General features: G+C 48.7%; 1 long non-coding RNA gene across 1 annotated transcript; it reads left to right on the top strand.

Moving 5' to 3' along the window:
• On the top strand, nt 1–3,784 carry LOC135809495 (uncharacterized). The gene is made up of 2 exons (XR_010552205.1): nt 1–1,202; nt 2,138–3,784. It is a non-coding gene; the product is annotated as an uncharacterized LOC135809495 (long non-coding RNA).
• Nucleotides 3,785–6,088: the final 2,304 nt, after the last annotated feature.

Raw genomic sequence — 6,088 nt, 5'->3', positions numbered from 1 at the left:
AGTAAAAAGTAACAATGAATAGCGATATCATTTAGGAAGGATCGCTACCCTAACGCGAAGGAAAGGCCTTGCGCGGCTGCTCTACGAAGTGTTGAAGAAAGACTCAAAGTTAGTTGGTGGACGAACAACTCGCTGGTGCCGGAAAACTTGGCCCCCAACGATGGTGTTTGGTGAATCATCAAGCATAATGTCTTGTTGTAGCAGTGTTCACCGAGGAAGGAGAACGCTCTAGCCGCTGCTGTTGTCCGTTTCATCCACGTTGGGCGTTAGCTGCACAGCGCCTATTGTGTTTTAGTATTCCATGGACACACATTAGCATTCAGAGCGATTGTGGAGCCACAATTTACTTCACACAGCGTTGTATTGTCCACGAGCGCAAACTTCATTATCAGCAGTAACTGTTACTCTTCGTCCTACATGTAGATTTGGAGTATACACGGCCTTGTCACGACAGCGACAGCTCTACAGAGTGTTCAAGTGAGAAACATTAATTTCAATTGTTGGTGGACGAATAAATGGCTGGTTCCGAAAAACGCGGCCTGCACCGATGGTGTTTGGTGGATCATCAAACAGGGTGACCAGCAGTGTTCACTGAGGAAGGAGAATGCACTCGCCACCACTCCGATTCATCCAAGTGGGCGTTAGCTGCGCCGCGCCTATTGTGTTTTAGTATTCCATGGACGCACACTAGCGTTCTCAGCGATTGTGGAGCCACAACATTATCTTCATGCGGCGTAGCACTGTCCAAGAGCAGAAACGTCAGCAGTGACCCATCATCATACATGTAGATTTGGAGTATACACACCATGCGCCAATGGGCCTTGGCACAACAGCAGCAGCTCTACGGAGTGTTCAAGTGAGAAATATTTGTTTCGACTTTTGCTGGACGAACAAATCATCGGTGCCGAAAAACGTGGCCTGCGCCGATTGTGCTTGAAACATCAAGCATGGTATATGGTGAATGTCAGTGCTGATCGAGGAAGGAGAACACTCAGGCCGTCGACCGTTCATCCATTTCGTTAGCTGCACTAAGTCTATTGTGTCCTTGTATTCCATGGGCACACACTCATGAAGCATGGCGTCTGAGCTGTGTTCACAGAGCGGGGAGATGCTCTTGCTGCTATCTTATCTGTCCTGTGTATTCCCAAGTGCCGAAGGCTCACAACGATGGTGTTGGACAAGTCAGATAAAATAGAGTCAACGTAAGTACGCATGTGTACTCTTACTGACTGAAACATAAGTGGGGTGTAAGAGCTAATTCATATGGTGTCGTGACATTCACATGTACGAGGTTAGTGTGTAGTACTTGTTTATACATACTGAATTCTGTGACTTTGTTTTGTCTCCATATACTGCATGCATTCGCGTTTCACAGTTATCAGTTTGACCCTGAGTTCATGTCTGTTATCCCGTGTCTCCTCTACTTCTTTTTGTTTCCACACGGTTCATGGTGTAGCGCTGCACGTGTTCCGTCAGTTTGAACTTCAGGATAAATCGCAACTACTTGTACTTTCAGACATGTCACGTGATTGTTGCCAGGGTTTGAGCCAGTCAGAGCGCTTACAGGGAACCCCTGATCATGCCCTGCCTGCCAGCTCTACTACGATAGTATATGTCACGTACCCGCATGGTGTAGCGCTGCACGTGTTCCGTCAGTTTGAACTTCAGCATAAATCGCAACTACTTGTACTTTCAGACATGTCACGTGATTGTTGCCAGGGTTTGAGCCAGTCAGAGCGCTTACAGGCAGGGCCTGAACCCCTGATCATGCCCTGCCTGCCAGCTCTACTACGATATTATATGTCACGTACCCGCGCGCGTGCACGGTTCTCCTGCGCTTGGGCTTGCTTTCCCTTGGTAGTTGGAAGTCAGTGGCTGTTTTAGGACTCTTAGATTATGTACAGAAAGTGGTGGACATCACGCAACTGCATTGTAAATAAAAGGGTGGTTGTCAACTGACAACCGCATAATTTTTCGACGTTAATAAAATAATTTTTATCTAAAGAGTGAATAGCAACTGAATAGAGCGGTTGTCGGTTGATAAACCCCCTTTTATTTAGATTATGTATCTGAAGTAAACACAACGTAGAAATATCACAATTGTCTCTTGTGTATTATATCCGTCTGATGTCACCAGATCGTCACATGGTGCTGTGACCAAGATACGGATCATGCCGAACGCTGATTCAACTGGACGAATCGCAACCTGACGACGAAGAATCGCGAGGCTTTTCAGATGCAGGGACACAATGGAAACTGAACGACTTCAGAACAGCACTGAAGCGTTATGTTATCATGCAAGACGCCTTTCTGCGCCGCACAAACACAGGCGGTACTACAGCAGAAGATGTCACTCACTATTCTGCAGGTGCACTGGTGACAGGCGCATGCAAGTTCACGAGAAGGAAGCGGTCTGATGGTAACTGGAATGCCAGCAGTATGAGAGGGTGTGCATTCTGCGGCGGATCTCACCTGGACAAGAGCTGCACGAAATACACAACAGAAGCACAGCGGAAAGAAAAACTGATTGAACAGAAGCGTTGCTTTGTGTGTTTGCGCACAGGGCACCGGTCAACTCAGTGCAAGGCCACCCGCAAGTGTATTGTGTGTTCTCGCATGGGTCACCAATCAGAGTCACCATCATGTCACGATCTGCCCTGAATCTCAACAGAAATCTGACAGCAGTACCAACATAGTAGCTGATCAGCCTGTGGCTGACGAGGTACCAGCATCTAGCGCAACAGCAGCTAGTGCAGCATCAACCAGTATCGCCATGGATCGTAAGATAGTCAGTCGTCTTGATCGATGCAGATTTCCTCAGGGAGTTTATGACGGGGAGCACCAGAGGACTTCCGCCAGGACTACGGTTTCTGCCTACCACAGTCGGTTATGTGGTGACTGGCCGAACACGTCACTCCAAGCACTCAGCTACGCCGATGAGCAGCCATGCCAGCTATCGTTTCTCTAACTGATGCAACTTCCGACTCCTGCACCATCCCAGATCTGTGGGACCTAGACTGCGTTGACATCCAGGATTCAGGCAATCTTACTAACAACGACCTAGCCATTAGGCAATTCATCATTGTTCTACGATTTTGCCTCTCACCAATCGTCATGACCTGCGATACTGAGAAGGCCATTTTTAAAAATCAGTGCCAACCAAGCATACAGAGATGCGACACGATTTCTGTGGTTCGCCAACTCCGACAGTCCATCAGTCACCCCATCCAGCCTGTTCACGCTCATAAGCAGTCCATTTCTGCTTGGCGCGTCTATACAGCATCATTTGGCACAGCAAGATGACAAAACAGCTAGCAGTGGCTATTGGTGAGAACATTTTCTGCTGTGCCATTGGAGTGTGCACGATACACGAACCCTGCTCTTTTGTTGGCACCGCCTATGTAACTTACTGCATAGGGTGCAAGGTGACCGTTGTCGGTTTACATGTACTCCAGTTATTACGTCGTGCATGCACTGAGTCTGTGCTGTACTGTGCATCCATAGGTGTCCGTTTGCGGTAGCGCAAGGTGACACGCAAGGTTGATGTATTGTGTTGTCCGCTGCTATTCGAAGCTCTCGGAGTCGGAAGCGTTACCTCTGTTTCCCCTGTTCCTCCCTGCGCGGAGTCTGTAGTTCTGGCTTGCAGTCACTGTTACATGCATGTTGGCAGTTGCATGTGTTTTGGTTTTCAGTTGTCTTTATTTGTTTTGTGTGGATGACAGTTTAATATTCTAGCAGTTGTTGCACTTCCTACATTCCGTAGTTATCTGCGGTTGGTGTTCGAGAGAGCAAACTGTGTTCTTCTCCAGAGTGGAGTAAACCAGTCGCTTGTGTCTGAGGAAAACCCTGTGTGTTGACGAAGTGGGTTGACCTGGCTGTAGAGTGAAAGTACCACATGGTCTCATGGCTCAGAACACACTTTTCGTCTAGTTGGCATATCAGGGATATAGGGCGGAGCAGCCCATATCCCCAATTATGACACGCGAGTAATAGTGAAATACGATTGGCGTATTGTGCTGGACTGACTGCGGTAATGTAAAGCTAAAATCAAGCAGTCAGTTTGCCCTTAGCATGGCCTTGTCATGAGGGTGCCACATCCGTGGAAAGGCAACATGCTGGCTAATCTCCCTGAGAAGTTGAGTGGTTATCAGCAGGCGATGAAGCTGTGTCGATGATGCCCGACAGGAACCTTGCGAGGAGAGTCATTGGGCCCGACGGGTAGGTAAAGCCAACTTCCACATGAAGTTTGCGGATGGCCGACACGTAGACATGGACAGATCAGGGCTAAAAAGTTCTGAACAACTCGGCAGCAAAATAACACAAAAAGTAAAAAGTCATCACCTGGCAATGGATTCCAGGCATGCCCTTGACAGAACTGGAAGTAACGGGTATCGGCGGAAAAAATATTTCCGGCTAGTGCCAGTGCTGCTAGCTGCAGCACGGAGTCCGTCAACTGAGAGTTAGCAAGACTGGCTGATCTGGCTCAGCTGCTGCTTCCGGAGCCCTCGATGTTTCAAACACCATCGGCGCAGGCCACGTTTTTTGGCACCGACGATTTGTTCGTCCACCAAAAGTCGAAACAAATGTTTCTCACTTGAACACTCCGTAGAGCTGCCGCTGTTGTGCCAAGGCCCATTGGCGCAGGGTGTGTATACTCCAAATCTTCATGTATGATGATGGGTCACTGCTGACGTCTCTGCTCTTGGACAGTGCAACGCCGCATGAAGATATGTTGTGGCTCCACAATAGCTGAGAACGCTAGTGTGCGTCCATGGAATACTAAAACACAATAGGTGTGGCGCAGCTAACGCCCACTTGGATGAATCGGAGTGGTGGCGAGTGCATTCTCCTTCCTCAGTGAACACTGCTGGTCACCCTGTTTGATGATCCACCAAACACCATCGGTGCAGGCCGCGTTTTTCGGAACCAGCCATGTATTCGTCCACCAACAATTGAAATTAATGTTTCTCACTTGAACACTCTGTAGAGCTGTCGCTGTCGTGACAAGGCCGTGTATACTCCAAATTTACATATATAGGACGAAGAGTAACAGTTACTGCTGATAATGAAGTTTGCGCTCGTGGACAATACAACGCTGTGTGAAGTAAATTGTGGCTCCACAATCGCTCTGAATGCTAATGTGTGTCCATGGAATACTAAAACACAATAGGCGCGGTGCAGCTAACGCCCAACGTGGATGAAACGGACAACAGCAGCGGCTAGAGCGTTCTCCTTCCTCGGTGAACACTGCTACAACAAGACATTATGCTCGTACGTGTCTGACACGTGAAACGAAAAGATTTTTTTTAGCGGGTAGTCTCGCGGGAGACTCGGCTGGAAGCCGAGTTTTCCGCATCCGCCGTGGGACCGCCACCACCCTCTACTCTAGCAGTATACTGTATAGCCTAGTAGTAGTAACTAGTATAGGATCAAAGGCGCAGATGCAGCGCTTTACTACCGTAAAGTACCGTTGATCCGCCCCCTCTCTAATTCCCGCCCCCTGTCGATTTTCTCCTTGAGAAGCGACTTCGCCGTATACAACGAAATACGATGTTGAACCGACGCATGCACTGCTGTACACAATACTTGCCAATCCAGGATCAAAATGTGCACAATTCAGCACATTGAGTCTGATCCTCTACGTTGTTGTACATCGTACTGCACTTGACAGCCTTTATCTAATTCCCGCCCCCTGCCGAAAACCCAGCTGGGAAGCGACATGGCGTGGGGGCGGATCAACGGCACTTTACGGTACTAGCTTTAGTCCTTCGCTTTTGTTTGTCACCACTTGGCCAAGTAACCAAGGTAACTACGCGTTGTCGAGAAGCTGTGCTGTCAGACTTCGACGGCGCGGCCTCTCGATCGCAAGAAACGGCCCGTTTTGCCGTGCGCTGATTGGTCAAATCCAAATGACCGTTATTGACGCTTTACGCGCTTTGTACGGTCGTGGTGAGCCCTGACTGTACTAGTAGTACTAGTACTAGTACTAGTCTGTAGTCGTCCCAGAGAAGACCGTCCTCAGCCTCAGCCTCAGACGTCCTGGTGTGGGTGCTAAACTCAGTCAGATCTACATAAATGCCTTTTAGTT

Source organism: Sycon ciliatum, chromosome 2 (assembly GCF_964019385.1).
Source record: "Sycon ciliatum chromosome 2, ocSycCili1.1, whole genome shotgun sequence".
NCBI classification, from domain to species: domain Eukaryota; kingdom Metazoa; phylum Porifera; class Calcarea; order Leucosolenida; family Sycettidae; genus Sycon; species Sycon ciliatum.
The sequence above is the reverse complement of the archived record's forward strand: the minus strand, read 5'-3'. Positions and strand labels throughout refer to the sequence as shown.